The sequence below is a fragment of the Macaca fascicularis genome, chromosome 7 (assembly GCF_037993035.2).
Source record: "Macaca fascicularis isolate 582-1 chromosome 7, T2T-MFA8v1.1".
NCBI classification, from domain to species: Eukaryota; Metazoa; Chordata; class Mammalia; order Primates; family Cercopithecidae; genus Macaca; species Macaca fascicularis.
Genome location: NC_088381.1, coordinates 115,724,494 through 115,748,984, shown reverse-complemented (window position 1 = coordinate 115,748,984; position 24,491 = coordinate 115,724,494). Strand labels below are relative to the sequence as shown.

The window sequence follows — 24,491 nt, the reverse complement described above, 5'->3', positions numbered from 1 at the left end:
GTGTTACCATGAGAAAATATCTTGAACTTCTACTCTGTGTGAGTAAACTTTCTAGAAGAACCAAATGACATTTACTTTTAATGTAACAATTACTATGTTTGAGTTTAAGTCTACTACAATGGTATTTGTTTTTCATCTCTAGAGTGAACTGATATCTTAGTATTCCATTTTATCTCTTCTTTTCATTTTTAGTTATGTTTCTCTGTGTTATTTATTTTGTGGTTTCTCTTATGTATGTTTAATTTATAACAATCTAGCTTCTAAAATAATGTATGACTTTGTAAGCAATAAGAATATCACAAAAATATAGTTTGAATTATTACCTTCCTGATTTTTGTACTCTCATCATATATTTAATTATACAAACGTTACAGGATATCACAGTTCTTTGTTACATTGCTTTAAACAGTCGATAGTATCTTAAAGATATTTAAAGAGATAGATATAAATATTGATATAAAGTCATGAACATAGATGTAGATATTTAGAAATTTTTGTAAATATGTTCTTTATAATTACTTACATATTTGCTCTAATTACTTACATATTTGCTCTTTCTGATGTTCTAGGTTTATGTGTATTAGATTTATAGATATTCACTTTTTATAGCCTGAAGAACTTATGTTAGTCTTTCTTGTAATGCATTGCTGCAGACAAATTCTTTGAGCTTTTGTTTACCTAAACATACCTTTATTTTTACAAGATTGTTGTCTTTGAATACAGAAATTTTTATGCATAATTTTTTTCCAACAGTATAAAGATTTCATTCTAACAGTTTTTGGCTTCAATGATTTCTGGTAAGAAATCAGCAACTCTCTTATATGTTATTCCACCTTAAAGAATATAATGTCTTTTTTTCTCCACCAGTTTTTACTATTTCCTCTTTTTCTTTGTTTTTCAGCAGTTTCGCTATGATATGTCCATGTACAGTTTCAGCATACACATTGTGCTTAACCTGTGAATTGATGTAATACCAATTTTGAAAAAACATTTGCTATTCTATCTTCAAATCATTTTTTACATGCAATTTTACTTCAGCTTCTTGAGCTTCAAATACTATGTTTCATATTATGTTTTAGTTTTATATTCAATATTTATATTTTATAGTATCCCTCAAATCATGCAAGCTCCATTCTCTTTTATTTACTCTTTGATATGGTTTGGATTTGTGTCCCCACTCAAATCTCATGTAGAATTCTGATCCCCAGTGTTGGATGAGGAGCCTGGTGGGAGGTGATTGGATTATGGGGGTGGATTTCTCCCGTGCTGTTCTCATGATAGTGAGTGAGTTCTCATGAGATCTGGTTGTTTAAAAGTGTGTATCACCTCCCACTACTCACTCTTCCTTCTGCTCCATCCATGAAGGATGTGCCAGCTTCTCCTTTGCCTTCTGCAATGATTGTAAGTTTCCTGGGGCCTCCCCAGCCATGCTTCCTGTAAAGTTTGTGGAACCTTAAGTCAATTAAACCTCTCTTCTTTATAAATTACCCAGTCTCAAGTAGTTCTTTATAGCAATGAGAGAATGGAATAATACACTCTTTTACTTTTGGTATTTCAATTTGAACAGTTTCTACTTACCTGCATGTTGGTCACTGATGCACTGATTCTTTCCTCTGCTCTGCACAGTCTTCCAATAAGCTAGCTGATCATAAGGATTATTCATTTCTGTTGCCATATTTTTAATTTCTAGCATTTTCCTTTGACCTTATTCTTTATCATATCTGTCTGTGCTGGCAGTTCCCATCTGTTCCTGCTCGTTGTCATCTGCTTTTTGCCCAAGGTCATTTAACGTATTTCACATAGTTACTTTAAAATAGCTGGCCTTTCCTTAAGACCATTCAACATTTTTATTACAGTTATTTTTAAGTCTTGTTTGATAATTCTCACATCTCTTGACTGCTTCTCTCCTGATAATGGGTCTCATTTTCTTTCCTCTTCATTTGTCTAATAAATTTTGCTTACAGTCTGGACAATTTGTGAGAAAAAAAAAAGATGCTGAAGTAAATATTTGTGCCAATAAAAGGGCATGCTCCTTCTGAGTCAACCTAGTCTATAGTTGACCTAGGTCTAAACCCTGTTGTTGCTTCAGGTAGATTTAGTTCCCTACAGGTTTCAAATTATTTAAGGATAGTTTTAGAACCTTTCTTTTAATCAACTTGGGATCTGAGTGTCTGAACCATTTATTTTCCTGTCCTCACGTCTCATGCTCATGCACTTGGGATAGTTTTATCTCATCTTTCTTTCCCAACACCCAGTTACAAATGGCTTCTGCTGCATGCTTACTGTCAGTCCCAGAATGCATATAGGGATGCCCTCTTTTTTTTTTTTTTTTTCTCTCTTGGTCCTCAGACCTCAGTAATCTCCGTACATTTGCACCTTTAGAGGTCATTCTCACCTGTTCTCTAGGCACAGAGAGGTGCTTTTCCCTATTAAGTATAAGGCACCGTGGCCTAAGGACTTTCTTGCAGTATTACTGCTCTGCCCTCACATTTTAGCAGGCTCATCACATTACCACTTGATGAGTACCTGAAGTGTCCAGAGGTTTCTCTCAGTCCTACTTCTTCTCCTCAGACTTCAGCAGCCCCCACACACCTGAACCTCCCATGGAATCTGTCTCAGCTCTCCTGTGCTGCCCACGATCTTTCTCATGAGAGCTCAATAAGGCTTGTGGGAAAGAGTTGGCAGATAGTTGCAGATATTTTTCATCTGTGACTCCTAGGGATTCTGTCATACCAGTCTGTTATTAGGCTTTAACAACTCATTGAACGTATAACTGTTTTCTTCTTGGTCATAGCTTTGGTGGCTTCTTCATTATCCAGCTGTTTGGCCACAGATTAAAGCACTTGTGGATTACTTCTGTTCTAAGCAAATCACTGTGTGGGTTATAAGTTAGTAGGTTTCTTTGCTTGCTGCCACGGTAATGAGCTTAAGAAACTATGACTTTAAGGTTCTCGTGGTTAGGGCTGAAGAGACATCCTCTTGCAACTCTACATTCTAAGTGGAAAAAGAAAATATCATTCATTAGTTTTAATGGACTAATTCTCCCATTAGTATCTTTGTAAAATGATTAAGGAAAAAAGTTTTGAATTTTTTTTAAAAATTGCAAATTTTTTTATTTCTAAAAGCTTATTTAGGAATAAAAGCTTTTATTTTTCCTAAAAATATTGAGATGCCCACCATATTGGAATCTCAGAAAAATAAACAGTTTCAGCCAGGCACAATGGCTCACACCTGTAATCTCAGCACTTTGGGAGGCCAAAGCAGGTGGATCACCTGAGGTCAGGAGTTCAAGACCAGCATGGCCAACATGGTGAAACCCTGTCTCTAATAAAACTATAGAACATTAGCTGGGCATGGTGGTGGGCACCTATAATCTTGCTACTCGGGAGGCTGAGGCAGAAGAATCGCTTGAACCCAGTAGGCAGAGGTTGCAGTGAGCCAAGATCTCGCCATTGCACTCCATCCTGGGTGACAGAGCGACGAGACTCTGTCTCAAAAAATAAATAAATAAATGCACACACACACACACACACACACACAGTTTCTTTGTCCTGAGCTTACTAAATCCCAGGCATAAATCCAATTTACAGTAGCTAAAATAACAAACACACACAGTTAACTGCTAAGAAAATATCCTGGTTTTACACCACAAGTAAAAAGCAAAATTTTCCTGCATGTAAAACTAGAACAATATTGCTATGGAATTAAGAATCCTGAAGTGTAAGTACAAAATTCCAGGTGAGATTCAGATAGTTTTGGGAACATAAAAGTCATGTTGAATACAAAGATTGATCACTTATTGATCACTTAAAAAATTGATCATTTAGACCTTATGTAAATCAATGCTTAAAGCTCAAGAGAGGCAAAACAATATTTTTTACAAAACCTGAATATAAAATATTATTTGCAATTTAACATACAATCACCTTGAATATAAGTTTGAAAACTCCAGATTAATATATTCTAAAGTACTAATGAATGGTTTAACCATAAAAATTACTTTTATTCAATAAATTCAAAAATGTGCATCCTCTTCCAAATGTAGTAACAAATTGGTATTGCTCTATTTCAACCATTTATTTCTGGTTTAAAAAATGCATAGTTGTCCAATTAATCAGAAAAGTTCTGAGTTACAAATTAGCAACCAGTTAGCTCAAGAACAAAAAGAATAAAAACAAATTATTGATTAAATCTGAGTATACATATACAATAAATGTTGACTGAAGATTATATTTATTATTAAAAAGCCCATTAGTTCTTCAATACAAAAGGACAAATTAGAACTGCAATATGAGTAAATGGGAAAGAGAGAAACTGAAGTTTATTAAGCAATTACCATGTGACTGGCACTATTACATCACAACTTTATTTTCTACAATGTGCAGTTTATGGGACTTGTGGTTAAGAGGTCAGTTTTTAGCATTAGTTAGACACTAGTGGGGCTTAGTTTCAAAATCAGGTATGACTGCCTTTTAATTCCATCTCTAAGACAAAAAAAAAAACAACTGGAAGTGATAGGATTAGAAGGATAAGAAGATGAGGTCTAACTTCAAAGATAATACGTTTTCTGTAAAACCACAGACCGTAGAAAACAGAATGAGGAGGGCCATCAAACAATAAAATTCTTTCAGGGAACATTAAGTCAGTTCTTGGCCACAGAGAAAGGAATACAAATATTCTGGCAGCTCTACACACTGGTTATCTAATAGTGAAACAACTTAGGCAAGGATTTAAAGTATTACCAAATCACCGAGGGCTATGGCTGGAAGAATCAATCAAAGGAGGCATAAAAATGCCTCATAGTTGCACCTAGGGACTCTTTCTAAAATAAAGTTTGGTTAAAACATAGCTAGAGATCAGCAAATAACTTGAATATCCTCCAGCAATGCTCAAGGCAATAGAAGAGTTGACTGTGTTCATATACACAACTCCAAGACATTCAAGTGGTAGAAAGACTGGTAATTTTAAAATATAAAATGACCCTGAAATATCAACCAGCTGGAAAAAGCAACAACTTTCTACTTTTCTGAACAATTGTCTTCTTCAAGTTACTTATTGTCCCCTGGACACTCTTTATGAAATTAACTTAGAATTAACTTTTTACATATTAATTTACTAAACTCAGTCCACTAGCCACGATCTTTATAATATGTAGTGTCTCCAAGAATGCTTTATATTTGGATGACAGCTTTTATTTAAGCCATTAAAAATGACAAAAATTAAGAGCTTTTTATCTGGGCTTTATCATATCACAAAGGGCAGATTGTGTTTTTGGAAAAATTTTGAATATTAGAATTTAAACACATAGATAAATATAGATATACATATATTAAGTCAGGTATCAAATTAAATAGAAATTATGCTATCATACTAAAAAAACTATATTATAACATAGCTATGAAATATGGAAATGGAAATGCTATCTTATAAGGGAGATTATTTTCTTTAAAAGCTCTATGAAAATCAGCAACAGAGGTAAATAGGTTCATTTTCAAATATGATGCTTCAAAATGTACTCCAGAAGTATCAATTCTGTAGGTTATTGGCAGTTCCTTTTCTTCTCACGTAGAGAACTTAATATAACAAATAAGGATAGTTATCAAATCTATGACTATATCTGGGAAGTCTTTATTTTTTATAGTGAACACTTTTCCTACAAGCAACGAAAAACCAACCATGAGGTAAGAGAATATTTCACTTAACAAGAACCTAAAGTTAAGCAGTCACACTTTTCCTTACTCATCTCAAAAAAATCAGGATTCTGAGTCAACACCAGTGTTAGTTAAGATTAGTTTTAGATTTAAGGGACAGAAAATTCAAAATAAAAATTGGCTAAAAATATGGAAATTTAATTATTTACTGTGTAAAAGTTCAGATACATGAACCATGGCTGAAAAGATGCTCCACAGAATTGGAGATCTAACATCTTCTTATCTTGTTACATCATTTTTATTTGGAATTCCATTTTCAATTCACCTTAAGGTAAAAAAAAAAAAAAAAAAAATTGCTTTAGCTAGAGCTGTATGCAACAGGATAAACCAGAAAGAGGAAAAATATCAAAAGTTGCATATCTTTGGTCAGAACTTAAAGACCTGACAGCAACTAGCATCAAGAAAAGTTGGTACATATATAGACTTTAAACTGTTTCTATTATAATTTTCTTGTTTTTCCCTGGGATACCAAAGGATTGTCACAGCTTCAGCCACCGCAAAGTTAGATTTTATTCAAGGGCGGAGGCAGAAGAAGCAGGAGCTATCTCCATCCGTTGTCCCCTTATTATCTAAGAGGATATTCTTTTTCCAGTTGCTTCCTCAGGATATCTCCAGTTACAACTCATTGGACAGAACTAGGTCACATGCTCAGCTTTAGCAGCAAGGACAGTCATGAAAGCAAGGATTTATCAAGGAGAATAAGATTGGCTTCAATGACCAAAACCAATGATAATGAATCCTCTTAGAGTGGGAACTTTGGAGTCAAAACAAAGAGTTTTGTTGGTATGCAAGACTGGAGAACACCTATTAGCTAAGCAAACCATACTGTTTGCCAGGATAACAATGTTTTGGATGCACTGTTAAAAATCCAACAACATAATAAAGCCAAACATAAAAATATTTAGCACAAATTGTTCAGTTTTGGAAAGTGGTATTGGAAAATTAAAAGGAAAAGAAAAAAAGAAAGGAGAGAAGGAAGAAATGGAATAAAGATCAAATGTTTTACATTTCCAAATATTTATTCAAATAAACAGGAAATCAAAGTATGTTATAAACTAGAATTGAACAAAACTGAGTATACAATGTATAAAAATACTACAAAATGCAGCTAAAATTTTTCCAAAAAAATTAAAACTCTGAAATGTTATGAGAAAGTAGGAAATAAAAATATATATTATTAGATTAAAAAGAAAACTCTACAAAGATATTTTAAGATATGAAAAAATAATTTGAAATCAGTGTGCGTCTTTACTTTTTAAAAAACAATTATGTGACAAACTAAGAATAGGACACAAAATATTTACCCTATTGAAGAATATCATGAATCAATAGAAAACCCCTTATTAACAGAGAACAAAGAAACGATGCCCAATTGAATAACTATTATTTATATTATTATTTTAAGAAATGTAGAAAGTTGAAGAATTTAGTCATCTTAGTAATGGAATGTTAAAAAAAATGATAGCTTTTATTATTAATAATAAATAGAAATATAGGCACATTGACTAACATGATATTCAAATTTATCAGAGAACACAGTAAGATTCAAGACAAGATATATCATACCTTATGCCATATCCCTGCTCTATACTATAGCTCTATAATATCAGAAATAACCAGATTTTTAAAAAATAATGTAAAAGTCTTGATACAGTTTGGTTGTGTCCCCACCCAAATCTCATCTTGAACTGTAACTCCCATAATTGTGGAAGGGACCCAGTGGGAGTTAATTGATTCATGGGGGCAGGTTTTTCCTGTGCTGTTCTCATGATAGTGAATAAGTCCCATGAGATGTGATGATTTTATAGAAGGGCAGCTTCCCTGCACACGTTCTCTTGCTTGCTACCATGTAAGATATATCTTGCTTCCCCTTTGCTTTCTGCCATGATTGTGAGGCTTCCTTAGCCACGTGGAACTGTGAGTCAATTAAACCTCTTTCCTTTATAAATTACCCAGTTTCAGGTTTGCCTTTATTAGCAGCATGAAAACAGACTAATACAAGTATCTTTCCCACAATACAAATAAAAGAAGGGTTAAACAACATTAATCTGCAAGACTGTTATGAAGAAAATAATAAATCTCTACTTAAAAATGTAAAACAAGACCTGAATAATTAGAAAGACACCACATTTCTTTTTAGAAAGAATGAGTTACCACGGAAAACATTTTACTTATATTCAAATCCAAATAAAGACAATACAATTATGTTTCTGTAAACCAATAAAACCTGAGTCGATGGACTTACCTAGAATATTATCTTTATAGGATTCTGAAACTCAAATTGGAGGTGCTAGAGAGACCTCCACTGATCTGAGAACCAACAAAAAATCTACTGGCCTGCTAAATTCAAAAGATATGCATTAAAATACAGTCATCAGTCAAATAATTCATGGTTTCTATCATCACCCTCACACACACAGAGCAATGGAAACCACAAGTTCCACTGATCCATACATATTACATGTAATAATTTGAAATCGTGCTCCTTTTAATGTGAATTATGATGACAGCTTTGGGTGACATATCCATAGACTAGAGGCCAGCCACGTGGGCAGTCAAACATGGAGTTCCAGTAAAATCTCTGGAAACTAAAGTCCTGAAGAGTTTCCTCAGTTGCCAATATTCTATGCATATTGTCACACATTGATGTCAGGAGGGTAATGCATCCTGAAAATAATAGAAGCCTCACATTTGAAACACCCACACCCCTACTCCATTGAACTCTGCCCTGTGCACCTCTTCCCTTGGCAGATTTTATTCTGCATTCTTTCTCTATAATAAACCAGAACCATGAATATATCACAGCTTTCAGTCAATTCTGTGGGTCTTTCTAGTGACTTGTTAAATCTGAGAGTGATCTTGGGAAACCCCAAACATATAATTGGTATTCAGAGTGAGGATGGTCTTGTGAACTGTGTCTTCCAACTTTACAGAAAATATCTCACATGTTTCCCCTTACAGATACTCGTTTAATGACACTGTACTACAGGACACTGAATGCTTGTAAAATCATGCCTAACATGAATTCTTAACATGGAGTCAAGAAAGTAATAATGAGTTGCCCAGCTACCAAGAGATCATAAGAGATAAACAGGTTTTCTCAGAGGTATTGTTCCCAGAAGTACCAGTTACTGAAGGAAAGAAGAAATTCTGGGTCATCTAGGAGACTAAAAGAAACTGCTGCCATCATCGGTGCTGCTGGTGTTTATTAACTGGGGTATCCACTGGGAGGATGTCAACGTGGAAACACACTGTGGGCTAGAGGAGCCTGGTGACCTCTACCATTCCAAGGTGTGAAACCATGAACATCCAGGGGAAAGGGGAAAGATGCTTAGTCTATGAAATATGGCATCACACAGGGAAACCTGACTCTCCAGTAAGCCTGATGAGCTCAGATGAATTGTAGACAACCATAGAGACTTGAGGTTGTAGACTGTCTCTTAGGTATCAAACAGAAGATGTGGTCTGCTAACAGAATACTGTAGTGCTATTTTCCAACTGAATTTTATATAAAATCAGAAATTCATTCATCCAGAAAATAATTTACTTCTAAGGTTTACAAATTATTTAACATCTTTTAATTAAACTAAAGTTTAAAATATATATACATATATACTACATAAATGTCAGAAAATAATTTTAATAAATTTGTAATAGTATTTATGATACACTGTGAACTGTACATTTGGCAGAGTTGCTTAAACATCTAGGTAAAACATAAGCTTAAATACAAAAGAACAAAACACTAAGTTTGTTTTAAATTACCTCATTTACATAACAGAGTGTGACCATGCAGCTCAGTCTTTGCTTGGTCATGTTTAACTGTTTCAAAAATGATTGGTTTTTAGTAAGAAGCAGCTTACCTTGAGCTTACAGGGGGAATCAGAATGTTATATTAACAGTAAAGAATAAGGTGCTAGTACTATAAAGGAGATTAAGGAAAAGTATGAGAAACACTTATTAAAAAACCTATGCATTGGCCAGGCGCATTGACTCACACCTATAATCCCAGCGCTTTGGGAGACGGAGGCAGGCAGATCACGAGGTCAAGAGGTCAAGACCATTCTGGCCAACATGGTGAAACCCCGTCTGTACTGAAAGTACAAAAAAAATTAGCTGGGCATGGTGACACACACCTGTAGTCCCAGCTACTCGGGAGGCTGAGGCAGGAGAATCGCTTGAACCTGGGAGGCAGAGGTTGCAGTGAGCCCTAGCCTGGCGACAGAGCCAGACTCCATTTCAAAAAAAAAAAAAAGCATTTTAAATATGTAAAATTAACCCAAGCAATGAGTATTTAATCAGTTCACTGCTTAAAAATCTTATGACAATGAATCCCTTATCATTGTTTCTATATAATAAAGAACACTTGTACCAGTGTTCGTGATAAATGTTTAAAGTGTGGAGACACTGTTGAAAGTCATATCAGCTTATTTTCAAAGAATCCCAGAGTATCTAGGCTGAGTGGGGGAAAACAGCCACTGAACTTGATGCTCAAGGGCATATCAGGAGGGAAAGGGCCGCAAATACATCGGTAATCAATTGATATCTGAAAATAGGCTAGGAGGCCCTGCACTAAGCGTATTCCACGTGCTGCTTCACAGGAAGCAAAAGCTGATGTCAATTATGATAACTGATCAAAATGGTAAATTATATGAAGCCCGATTTAGTAGCACAGTCTGAGTCTTTCTACCACTCTCCAGTGACAGGAAGAGGGTGTGGAGAGTTTGTATTTGCATATTTAGGAGTTGGAAGTAAAATGATCTTTGTCTTTTGATAAAATTAAGAACTGTATAGATTTCAGTGACACAAGGGATTACAGCTACCATACCCTGGCTGCTGAAAACTGGCTTATTTTAATTGTGAGATCATATCCAGACATAATACACGTTCCTGAATGAGCGTAGCTGATTTTTGCAATGTTCACATACCTAGAAATATAATGCTGTGAGTGACAGCAGAATGACAAGATTGGCTGAAGAATAGCTCACCAAACACGCTCAAGGCAACTGGTGAAGAAATGTGACCCAATATTTTAACCAGGTTCTTAAATCATTGCCGTTTGGCAGTAGACCTGAGGGAGGGAGTGGGCCGGAAAAAGAAGTTTTTTTATAAAAAGAGAAGACAAGAGACAACACAAAGACTTGCAATAATAAAGCTACAGGCATTTCAAGTGATTTAAACAACTCTCTTTCATCAAATTGCACCTGTGTATGCAAGGCAGTGTTGTTTAACATAACAGTAGAGAAGTAACTGGGAATTACTGAGAGCTGTTCAGGCTCTTTCAGAGGAAGGCAGAGCTAAGCACTTCTCCAACCTGCAGCCTTATCTCTGTGAAGCAGCAGCCATGAGACCAGAGCTCACTCCATCTGTGTTATATTCTCTGATCTTAGCAGCTGAAGAACTGCAGGTGATAGACTCCTAACCTCTAGGGAGTTGGAGCAATTAAACAGCAAAGACATACTCGACACAAATAGCTCACTGCATCACCACTGTTTACCTATACAGAGCTCTTTGGAAATTATGTGTTATGAGTTTCAAATCATACACCTTAAGTTACCTGATGTTTGAAGATGCTGTAATATTTGGCTGGTAGCCTGAATTTTAGTGGGTTATGGATTCCAAGTGTTTTATGAATATTGTGCCTTTGACGCTTGTTTCATTTCATTATAATGGACAATGCTTGTTATTTAACATATTGCATTATGCACAGTTTGTCCTGTGTCGGTGACCCTGGTGTTTTGGTGAACATTTTTGTGAACAGTAGACGGAAAAACTTTGAAAGAATTCTGTATTGCAATTTCATATTATTATTTGTTCCGTTGCTATTGTTGCTTCAACAAGCTTGGGTTTTTGTTTGTTTGTTGCCTATTGTTTGCTCTGCTTCATGGAAAACAGGAACAGGTAGTTTTACTTCACACCTAAGTAGCCTGATAAAGTTCTGATCTGCAACAGGGAAAGGATATTGAATCCCTTGGAATTGATGAGGCATCTATATAATTCTCTAAGGTACTCATTTTACTGAGGTTTACATGGCATGTAAAAATAGTCAATGTTTTTAAAGAGATACAGATTGCTATTATGTTACATAAAAGTTTTTCCTTCCAAGTAATGGAAAATTAATAAATTAAAAAATGAGAAAGGGAGAGGGAAAATAGTAGTGAACTATAAGTTGGTGAGTAAAGAATGTAGTAGCATATGTTAAGAATGTGGTATGGGCTGGGCACAGTAGCTCACACCTGAAATCTCAGAACTTTGGGAGGCCAAGGTGGGTGGATCCGATGGACTCAGTAGTTCAAGATCAGCCTAGGCAACAGCCTAGGCAACCCCGTCTCTACCAGAGATGAGATTGTGCCACCGCACTCCAATCTGGGTGACAGAGTGAGAGCCTGTCTCAAAAAAAAAAAAAAAAAAAAAAGTGATGTGCCAAGTGTTTTCTCCAGCTGAATATGTGTGTCTCACCAGCTTTTCTGCATGTGCTATCTGTGAAACCGCAGGGGAGAAAAAGCTCTTTCTTTTCCTTGCCCATCACTAGGTTCGTGACTGTGACCTCTATAACAAAAGACAGATTACAAGAGAAAACCATACAAATGTATTTAATATACATTTTCTGTAATATGGAAACTTCAGAGGTGAAGAACTAAAGAAACAGGGAAAACTGTGTATATTTTGTGCTAAGCCTGATGAAGAAGTAGACAATGTGGAGGAACATGATTGGGAAAAAGGAAAATATGATTTAATAGCTATAAACTGGGGGAAAATTTAGCAAGACCTGTTTGTTCTGACAGAAACCAGAATATTCCACCACAAAATATACTTCTTTGGCATATTTCTAAATGGCTATTCGGAAGGGTTGCAACCCACAGAAATACCTCTGAAAAAAACTGCCTTTTTGTAGGGAGATTTGCATTATAGAGAAAATCTGCATTAGTAAAAAAAATGCAGCAACACAAACAGACATTTTCTGAGGGTCCTCTTATCCGGATCTAGGAAAGATTAACTCACAGAAAAAGAGACTTAAAGTCTTATACCTTTAAAGAAGGTTTGACAGAAAAATGTTACTGCTGGACACCATGTATTCTTTCTGAGAGTTGCTACCTGTGAGATTTCATCTGCAATAACAAGAATGCTTTTGCTCACCATACCTTTCCTCTTCTCTGCCTCCCATATCCTACCTTGCCCTTATTCCTTCTGTAACCTCAGGATGGTACAAAAACTTCAGCTATCTGGCACTTCCTTTGAGTCTCATACTCTGTGCATGACTCCTATATCTATATACACGTTAGTAAAATGTGTATACCTTTTTGTTCCTGTTCATTTGTCTTTTTTGTCTTTTTTTTTTTTTTTTTTTTTTTTTTTTACACAGGTATCCTAGCAAAGACCTTGTGAAGACTCAGAAAAAATATTATATTTTCTCCCCTTCAGATTTTTCTTGGTGTTCCTCTGTGACATTCCTTTCTTCTGAGTATGTTTCAAAAATCCCCTGAAATGAGAGTCTTCTGACCTATTTTCAGGGGAAGCTCAGCTGGGTTTTATGGTCTGCTTCAGGAGACAAGGTCAAGGTGAATTCCTTCTATTAACTGTTTCTATATCCTGCTTCAGAGACAGCTTCCTGTGTCTGTGGTTTCATCAATTCCTTCAGCTTAAAATACTTATTGTGTCAAGGTGCTGTATTTTGGATAGCACGTCCTGAATTACATCCCTGTGTAAACTTGGGCAAGTTCCTTAATCTTAGAATATAACTTAGCTTTCTCATATGAAAAATATGCAAAAGGAGATTAACTAGGACTCTTGTGAAAAGTAAACAAATAAACTATGTTAGCAGCCTATTATCATGCCTGGCACATGTTAACTGCTTAGAAAATACCAATTATTGTGACTACCTAAATAAGTCACCAAGTAAAAAACCAATATTATCTAAATTATAAATTTAGTCATTCAGTCATTCTAATTCTAATTCTTGGGATTCAGTCATGGAAACCGTCCATTTTGTTCACTAAAGATTACTTGTCGTGCTATTAATAAAGTTTGCACATAATACCTATCACTTTACGTGTCTTATATTTTTCAATGTTAGTCATTCAGGTTTCAGGGAATAGGACATGGCATTCACACGGGAAATAAAATCTGTACTCAAATTGGGCAACATTCGGCAGATGAAGAGACTTTTGATGTCTTTTGTAGTGTTGGCACACATTGCCTATTTTGGATTTAATTAAGACTTCAAAAATTTAATTTTCTTGGAAGTAGTCTTTTTAATGTCCACATCCAGAGACATTGTTTTGTAAATAAAACTTTTGACCTTTTCGAAAAAGTTGTTCTGTGTTTTTGTTGTGTTGTATATTAAAACTGGTTTTTATGCATAGTTTAAGACGTAATTGTTAAAAATTTTAAAGGGCTATTGAAAGATTTCACTAGTTCACCCATGAGTTAATACTTGACATTTAGCAGCTAGTGTTTTATTTTAGCTAACGAAATTTTAATTTTGGTAAAACAGATGCTATTTCTGTGCAGTGTGTGGAGCCCACTCAGCTGATTTTAATTTTTTTTTTTTAACCTCAGAATGAGTTAATTTATTCCACAAATTTCTCAAATGTTTTGAGATGATAAAAAGGTAAAATACTATGAATGTTGATGAGTGAAAATGGGGGCATACTTTGAAAGTAAAATGATGTAAAGTTGGAAATTGAAGTACAACAGAAACACCTTTGCCTACCTCAGAATTCCCTAGGATCTTCTTTCTTTACTCAGAAGGCCTTTAATAGTCAGATTAGGGAAAAAAGACCCATGAGATTATTGTGCAGAGACAGTGCTAGGGAAGTTCAGTTCATTTAGGCCATTATCATGGAGATAGAAAGGACTAGGAAACCCCAGAGTCAGGAAGAATAAATCTCTTCCTCAGTGCCATGAAAAGTCATGTCTGAGCCTGATGCAAAAGAAGAAATGGGCTCCGCGATATACATTTATGTAAAATGTCAGTAAATTTCATTTGTTGAACCAAATGGAAAAAGGTAATAAAAGGTGATAAAAATCAAAAACCATGAGTATACATAAAGGCCTGCATTGCCTCATTTGTTTCAACGCTATCATCAACCCTTATTGGAGGATGTGACAGTTTTGTGGCCCTGACTAGAACCTAGGGCTCATTGGGAACAACTTTTTCTCTTGCACAAAACACAGGGTTACAAAACAAACAAGCAACAATAGCCTGTCTTTATTTATAAATTTCTTCACCATGGATTTTTTTTACAGTATTTTTTTAGAACAGTTTTATATTCACAGCAAAAGTGACAGGAAGGGTCACAGCACCAATGTACCTCCTGTCTCCACACACGCATAGCATTTCTCATTATCAACATCCCCCACCAGAGTGGTACATTTCTTATGATTGATGAACCTTCACAGACACATCATCATCACCCAGAGTCCAAAATTTACATTATTGTTCACTGTTAGTGTTGTACATTCCATAGGTTTGTACCAATTTATAATGACATGTATCCATCTTTATAATATCAGATAGATGATTTTTCATTGTCCTGAATTTGCTCTGTATTTCACCTATTTGTCCATCCCTCCCCTCACCCCCTAGAAAGCACTGTACTGTTTGACTGTCTCAATACTTTTGCCATTTCCAGAGTGTCATATAGTTGAAATGATACAGTATGTACCCTTTTCAAACTGGCTTTTTATTGAGTAGTATGCATTAACGTTTCTTCCATGTCTTTTTGTGGATTGATAGCTTATTTCTTTTTAGCAATAAATAACATTATATTGTCTGGATATACAACAGTTTACTTACTCATCGAACTACTGAAACACAACTTGGTTGCTTCCGTGTTTTGGCAATTATAAATGAAGCTGCTTTAAACATCCATATGCAGAATGTTGCTTGGACATGTTTATAGCTCCTTTGGGTAAATACTAAGGAGCATAACTGCTGAATTGTAGGATAAGAGAATGTTTAGTTTTGTAAGAAACAGCTAAACTGTCATTCAAAGTGGCTATACCATTTTGCATTCCCCCTAAAATTAATGAAGGTACCTGTTGCTCCACATCTTCATCAGCATTTGGTGTTGTCAATGGTCTGGATTTTGATTACTGTAATAGGTGTTTAGTGGAATTTCTTTATTTTAATTTGCATTTCCCTCATGATATAGGATGTGGAGCATATTTTTACATGGTTATTGCTATTTGTGTATCATATTTGCTAAGGTGTCAGGTCTTTTGCCCATTTTTAAAATTGTTTTCTTATCATTATATTTTAAGAGTTCTTTGTATATATTGAATAACAGTCCTTCATGAGATACGTCTTTTGCGAATATTTTCAGTCTGTGATTTGTCGTTTCATTCTTTTAACGATATCTTTTACAGAGTAGACATTTTTAATTTTCATAAAGTTCAGCTTGCCAATTCTTTCTTTCATGAATTGTGCCCTTGCTATCATATATAAAAAGTTATCGGCGAATCCAGGGTCATCTACAATGTCTCCTATGTTTCCTTTTAGTTTTATAGATTTGCATTTACACTTAGGTTTTTCCACCTTTTTGAATCAATTCTTGTGATGAGTGTAAGACTAGCATCTAGATTTAACATTTTGCATGTACATATCCAGTTATTCCAGCACCATTTGTTGAAAGGACTATCTTCTCCACAGTATGATTTTGATCCTTTGTTTAAGATTAGTCGAGTACATTCATGTAGCTTTATTTCTGGGTACTCTCTTCTGTTCCACTGATCTGTTTATCTATTCTTTTGCAAATATTAGGCTACCTCGATTACTGTAGATTTACAGTGTCTTGATGTCAATACTACCAATCCTCCAATTTTGTTCTAGTCTTTAATATTGTCTTGGCTATTCTGGTTCTTTTTCTTTTTCACATAAATTTTAGAATCAGTTTGTCAATATCTACAAAATGACTAGTGAGATTTTGATGAGGATTGCATTGAATGTACAGATCAAGTTTGGAAGAACTGACATCTTGGCAATATTGAGTTTTCCTGTCCATGGATGTGGATTATCACTCTATTTCTTGGATTCCTTTCATCATAGTTTTGTAGTATTGCTTGTACAAGTCTTGTACATATTTTGTTGGATTTACACCTAAGTTTTTGCTTTTGTAGGTTCTAATATAAATGACATTGTGTTTTTAATTTCAAATTCAAATTTTATTGCTGGTATATAGGAAAGTGATTGACTTTTGCATATTAACCTTTTGTCCCTCAACCTTGCTATAATTGCTTCTTAGCTCTAGGAGGGTTTTTGGGTAAATTCTTTAGGCTTTTCTACATAAATGATTATGTCATATGTGAACAAAGTTTTATTTTTTTCCCTTCCAATCAGTACACCTTTTATTTCCTTTTCTGTTTTATGTCATTAACTAGGACTTTCAGGACAATGGTGAAAAGCAGTAGTGACATGAAATATTCTTGCCTTCTTTCTATTTTAGTGGGACAGCTTCCAGGTCCTCATCATTAAAGATGATGTTAAACTGTGGGCTTTTCATAGCTATTCCGTTTCAATTTGAGGAAGATTTCTTCTATTCACAGTTTACTGAGAGTTTTTGTCATGTGTCACTGTTGGATTTTGTCAAATACCTTTTCTGTATCTATTGATACAATTTCATGACTTTTTTAGCCTCTTGATGCAATGGATTGCATTAATTGATTTTTGATGTTGAACTAGCATTGCATATCTGGGATAAATTCCACTTGGTTCTGATGTATAAATCTTTTTATATATTGTTGGATTAAATTTGCAAATACTTTGCTGAAGTTTATTTTTGCATCTATACTCATAAGAGATATTGGTCTGCAGTTTTCTTTTCTTATAAAGTCTGTCTGGTTTTGATATCAGGATGATGTTGACCTCCTATAGAATGAGTTGAGAAGTACTCCTTCTAATTCTATTTTCTGAAACAAATGGTAGAGAATTGGTATAATTTCTTCCTTCAATCTTTGTTAAAATTCACCAGTGAACTTCTTTGGGCCTGATGTTACCTGTTGTGGAAGGTTGTTAATTATTGACTCCATTTCTTTCATAGATGTAGGGCTCTTTGGATTTTGTATTCCTTTTTGTGTGAGTTTTGGCCGATTTTGTTACTCAAGAAATTGATGCATTTAATCTAGGTTGTCAAATTTATGGGCATGCAGTTGTTCATAGTATGCCTTTACTATCTTTTTGTTGTCAATGGAGTTGTAGTGATATTCCCTCTTCCATCTCTGATATGAAAAATTTGTGTCCTTTGTCCTTTTCTTTTAGTTGACCTGGTAGAGGTTTATCTATTTTATCTATTTTATTTACCTTGCAAAAATCAGCTTCTGGTTACATTGATTTTATTTATTGATATCTTACTTTCAAATTCATTGATTTTTGCTTTAGTTTTCATTATTTCTTTTCTTCTGCTTATTTTGAATTAAATCCTATCTTCTTTTACTAATTTCCAGTGGTAGAAGCTTAAATTATTGATTTTAGATCTTTCTTCTTCTTCTTCTTCTTCTTCTTTTTTTTTTTTTTTTTTTTTTTTTTTTATGGAGTCTTGCTCTGTCGCCCAGGCTGGAGTGCAGTGGCGTGATCTCAACTCACTGCAATCTCTGCCTCCTGGGTTCAAGCGATTCTCCTGCCTCAGCCTCCTGGGTAGCTGGGATTATAGGCACATGCCACCACGCCCAGCTAGTTTTTGTATTTTTAGGCGAGGCAAGGTTTTACCATATTGGCCAGGCTGGTCTGGAACTCCTGACCTCAAGAGATCCGCACACCTTGGCCTCCCAAAGTGCTGGCATTACATGTGTGAGCCACTGCACTTTTCTGAAATATGTATTCAATGCTATAAATTCTAGGAACTAATTTTACTATATCCCACAAATGTTACAGTGTTTTCTCTCATGTATTCCCATTTTTTTGATTTTTTTAATTTATATGTTATTTTGAAATGTGTTATTTTGAGATTTTTCCAGTTATCTTTCTGTTATTGGTTTCTAGTTTAATTACATTGTGGCTTGAGAGCAGACAATGCATCATTCTTTTTTAAAATTTTTGTTAAGGTGTGTTTTATGGCCCAGCATGTGTTCTATCTTAGTTAAGGTACCATGTGAGCTTGAGAAGAAATATATTCTGCTGTTGTTGGATAAAGTAGGTCTATAGATGTCAATTATATCCAGTTGATTGATGATGCTATTGAGTTCAACTATGGCCTTAAATTTATTTTCTGCTTGTTGGATGTGTCCATTTATGATTGAAGGATGAAATCTTTAACTAAAACAGTGGATTCATCAATTGCACCTAGCAGTTTCATCAGTTTTTGCCTTCCATACTTTGATACTTTGTTTTTAGGCACATATACATTACAGGTTGTTATGACTTCTGGAAGAATGAACCCCTTTACCATTATGCAATGCTCCTCCTTTTAAGTTAATATTATTTTTAACTGACAAATTATAATTGTACATTTATAGGGTGCAGTGTGATATTTTGATATGTGTGTACAATGTGAAATAATTAAATCAAGCTAATTAATATATGCATCACCTACTTTATCCATCATTTTTATGGTGAGACATTTGAAATGTACTCTCTTAGTTATTTTGAAATATAAAATACATTATTGACCGTAGTCACACTGCCATGCAATAAATATCAACACTTACTCTTCCTATCTGAAACATTGTACCTTTTGCCTACAAACTTCCCATTTTCTCTATCCCCCTCCCTCAACTTCTGGTATCTATCATTTTCATCTCTACTTCCATGATTTCAGCTATTTTAGATTCCAAGTATAAGTGAGATCATGCCATATTTGTCTTTCTGTGTCTGGCTTTTTTCATTTAGCATAACTTCCTTCAGTCTCATCTATGTTGTTTCATATATTTTTTCTTTTTATAAGACAGAATAGTATTCCATTGTGTATAGGTACCAGGCTTTCTTTATCCATTCATCCATTGGTGGACATTTAGGTTGAATCTATGTCTTAGCAAATAATGTTGCAATAAACATGAAAGTGCAGATAACCCTTTGACATACTGACTTCATTTCTTTTGGATATATATTCATAAGTGGGATTGCTGAATCATATGCTAGTTACATTTTTAGGTTCTTTTTTTTAAACAAAGTAGTCATACTGTTTTCCATAATGACTGTACTAATTTACCTCTGATACCTCTATTTGCTCTGAAGTCTGCTCTGTCTAAAATTAATATAGCTATTCTTGCTTTTTTATTAGTGAGATCATGGCATGTCTTTTTCTTTCCCTTTATTTTTAGTCTGATGTCTTCCACTTTTTTACTGACTTCTGTGGTTTTAACTGAACATTTTATATAATTCCATTTCTCTCCTTTCTTAGCATTAGTTATACTTCTTTTATTAGTGCTTTTTGGAGGTTGTCCTAGAATTTGAAATATATATTAAACAAGTCCACTTTGAAATAACACTATACCACTTTATGGTTAGTGCAAGTACCTTATAGTAATAATTTTTAAATATCCCAATTCCTCTCTCTCATCTCCTTTATCATCACTGTCATTCATTTCACTTATATATATATGTGCACATACATACATATACACATACATAATAAAGTATGTTATTGTTATTAATATTTTGAACTAATCACTATTTCTTAGCTCACTTAAGAATAAGAAAAATAAGTCTTTATTTCAGCCTTCACTTTTTAAAAATGCTTTTCCTTTCTGTATGTAGATCTGAGTTTCTGACCTATATTTATTTTTCATCCTCTGAAGTTGTCTATAGAATTAAAATTTTTTTTTCAATTTTAGCAGACTTCACCATAAAAGCATCAAGCCTGGTGTTTTCTTTAAATTCTTTTATGATTACGTAAAGCCATTCTTTATAAATTTTGGTAAGTTATATTTATCTATGTATTTGTAATTATTTTTCTCTTTTCAAATTTTTTAGCAAAGTTCTTCATGATTCTATTTATTCTAATGTCTGTTTTGGTAAATTTGGTAAATTTCTTCAAGAAATATGTTCTTATAAGTTGCAAATTTTATTGGGATAATATTGTTTATAATATCCTCATTATATTTTAACATCTTTACAGTCTATAGTGATATCCTCTTTTATTCTGCATATTTTAAATGTGTGCTTTCTGTGTTTATTGATTAGTCTTCCTAGGAGTTTATTACTTTGATTCATCATTTCAAAGAATTTGTTGCTTTGTTGATTTTTCACTTTTATATGTTTGTTCTCAAGTTTTTAATGTTGCAAGTTATGCTCCCTGGGAAGCAGACTTTAGGTAAAACATAGCAGAGTAGGTTGATTGGGTAGTGTTCTTAGAATTAACACCAGGAAGGAAAGGAAAGGAAGCAGAATTTAAAGACAAAGAAGTTGGACTTTGATCAAGACCACCCTCGCCAACATTGCGAAACCCTGTTTCTACTAAAAATACAAAAATTAGCTGGGCGTGGTGGCACACATCTGTAGTCCCAACTACTCAGGAGGCTCAGGCCCGAGAATCACTTGAACACGGGAGGTGAAGGTTACAGTGAGCTGAGATCATGCCACTGCACTCCAGCCTGGGCTACGAGATGAGACTCCACCTCAAAAAAAAAAAAAAAAAAAAAAAAGTTGAATTTTGATTCATTCACAACAATAGCTTATTTTAGAGTTCTGGAACTGGGATAACTTTTAGCATTTCTCTGATTTATTGCAACCGGACCAGAACTTTTTACTCATGCATCCACCAGTATTGGATGTGAGATGCTTCAGGAAAAGATAAAAAGATGAAGGACTTCCAGGAAGGCAGTTCTATTAGGCAGCAGCACTCTTAACAGTTTATATAATAAGCAGCTTAGGAAATGGGTAGTGAAGCACAGTGTCCACTTCAGTGAATCCATGCTGCTCAAATCCATGTGTACACATACGTTGGGAGCAGCTTCTCCATGATTCCGGTATGTGTGTATTTTTTTGTTTCTCTAGTGGAGACTTTTTAAATGAAGAAACCACACAGCTTCCAACTCTGCAGTAGATCTTGGAGCTGTAACTGAGATACAACATTACCATCCTTGTTGTAAACTGAATGTTGTATCCCTCAAAATTCATATGTTGAACCCCTAACTTCCCATGTGATGGCATTGAGAGGAAGAGCCTTTGGGGCATAGCTAAGTTTAGGTAAGATCATAGAGGTGGGGGGCCCCATGGTGGAATTCCTGTCCTTATAAGAAGTGAAAGACCAAAGCTCTCACTCTCTCCCCACTATGGGAGGACACGGCAAGAAGTCAGCTATCTGATAACCAGGAAGAGGGCCCTCGCCAGGAACTAACTGCCAGCACCTCCACCTTGATCTTTCCATCCTCCAGAACTGCGAGAAATAAATTTATGTTTCTAAGCCACCCACTGTATTGTTTACAGAGGCCTGAGCTAAGATACTTCTTAGTTATGCATTTTCACCCTCTTTACCCTTAAATAGCACCTCTGCTGGTCAGGTGGCCTAACTTCGGAAGACTCAGACCTTCATCTGTGACAGTCCTATAGTCACAGTCGCTGTGCCTTCTCGGATCCTGGCTGCTGTGTTATTACATTGATTCTCAAAGTTGTACAAGACAATATCAAAAGACACCAAAGTGGATTAGGATTAGTTACTGTTAAAAATATTCCTCCTGCTTTACATTCTGTCTACCTTTCTCTGAAGTTCAGATCAATCATCCTATCAGGATAGTGACTTCTCTTCAAGTCATTTGGGAAAAGTCCCCTGAAGTACACTGGAAGAAGGTATAACTTAAGTTCATTGAAATTTTTGCAGTGTCCCAGAGTCAATGTATTCTACCTTTGTCGACCAGAACTTCTGCATCATGCAGTCCAAACTTGCGGGTCTGGAAAGCTCAAACTCTGTAAATGAGAAATGGGGTGGTGTTAAGTAAGTTATTTATATTTTAAGCCCCTGATTTTAGACTCATGTATTTTATCTACTGGGAAAAAAAAATCATATTATGGTTGTTGACTTAGAATACACACCCTAAAAAATGATAGCCCATCTTTGTATGGTCTCATGTCTGAGCTAGGCATCCCATTGAAATCTTTAACTTAACATGCCATTGTTCCACTACGCGCCACCCAGCAGCTAATTGGTCTCCATGCAGAATGGTGCTATTAGGGGGATTCAGTGATTGTCTTGTATGTATGGACATCATGCAATAACAGTAGATAAATTTGTTTTGGAGATAGGGAACCCATTCTACTGAATTTATGCATACTCTTCCTTACATCACCTCGGTTATCATGTCTACATGCCCCTCGTACTCACACTTGGGTTGTGTGATGGTTAATATTGAATGTCAACTTGATTGGATTGAAGGATGCAAAGCATCGTTCCTCAGTGTGTCTGTGAGGGTATTGCCAAAGAAGATTAACATTTCAGTTAGTGGACTGAGAAAGCCAGATCCACCCTCAATCCGGGTGGGCACAATCTAATCAGCTGCCAGCATGGCCAGAATAAAAACAGACAGAAAAAAGTGGAAAGTGCAGACTGGCTAAGTCTTTTGGCCTCCATCTTTCTTCCATGCTGGATGCTTCCTGCCCTTGAGCATCAGACTGCAAGTTCTTCAGCATTTGGACCCTTGGACTCACACCAGTGATTTGCCAGGGGCTCTTGGACCTTCTGCCACAGACTGAAGGCTGCACTATCAGCTTCCCTACTTTTGAGGTTTTGAGACTCAGACTGGCTTCCTGACTCCTCAGCTTGAAGACAACCAATGGTGGGACTTCACCTTGTGATCCTGTGAGTCAATTCTCCTAATAAATTCCCCTTCACCTAGACGTTTATCCTATTAGTTCTGTCCCTCTAGAGAACCCTGACAAACATGGGTTGCTATCAGCTGGACAAATCATTCTGTCAACTAAGATTTTTAGTGCTTCAGCACTTCTACCACAGTTAGTGTACACTAATGAATGCAAACATTTGTATTACCTAATACATGGTCTGGTACAGCATCCTCAGATGTGAGCTATGCTGCCTCCTCTATCCAAAAAGGACTACCTAACGTTGTGCTTCCATCTTACTGCAGTGCAGTAAGAAATAGTTGTCCTTTATTTTGTAGATGTCCCATCATGCCCTCAACCACCAAAAGCCTGACTTTTACTGTTAGAATCGCTGTCAGTGATTGTACATTGATATTCTGTTGTTCCAGCACCATTCTTTTCCCATTAAATTACATTGGCAAATCTGATTTTAAAAAAAATCAACAGACTATATATACTTGTAAACATATCCAAATTATGTTATTCTTTTAATCTAAATATGTGTCCTTATGCCAATACCCCACTCCATCTATTATTGCAGTGTATGATAAGTCTTGAAATCTAGTAGTGTAAGTTCTTCAACATTGCTCTTAATTTTTAAAATCACTGTTGCTATTTAAAATTGTTTATATTACATGGAAATTCTACAATCAGTTTGCCAAATTCTACAAAAGTCCTGCTGAGATTTTAATTGGGATTTTGCTTATTCTGCAGCTCAATGAAAGAAAATTATCTTAATAATACTGAATTTTTCGATCTATTAACATGTTGTATATTAGTGTTTACTTAGGATTTTTTCACTTTTCCTGCCTTGTTTTGAATTGATATTGTAGTTTTAAGTATTTTTTTTTATTTCTAATATTGGCTTAGTAACTATACCCCACTTTTTATTTTTGTAGCACAGTTGACCGTTGTAACAACACAAGTTTGAATTGTGCATGTCCAATTGTCTGTGGATAATTTTCAATAAAAGTTACACCGAGTACATCAGCCTCTCTCCAGCTTCTCCTTCTACCTCCTCCAACTGTTCC

At 35.1% G+C, this 24,491-nt stretch overlaps 1 long non-coding RNA gene across 1 annotated transcript; it reads left to right on the top strand.

Annotated features, from left to right (window-relative positions):
- Window positions 1-24,444, top strand: LOC102125275 (uncharacterized). The gene is made up of 2 exons (XR_279255.3): window positions 1-38; window positions 21,643-24,444. It is a non-coding gene; the product is annotated as an uncharacterized lncRNA (long non-coding RNA).
- The last annotated feature ends 47 nt before the right edge of the window (window positions 24,445-24,491 follow it).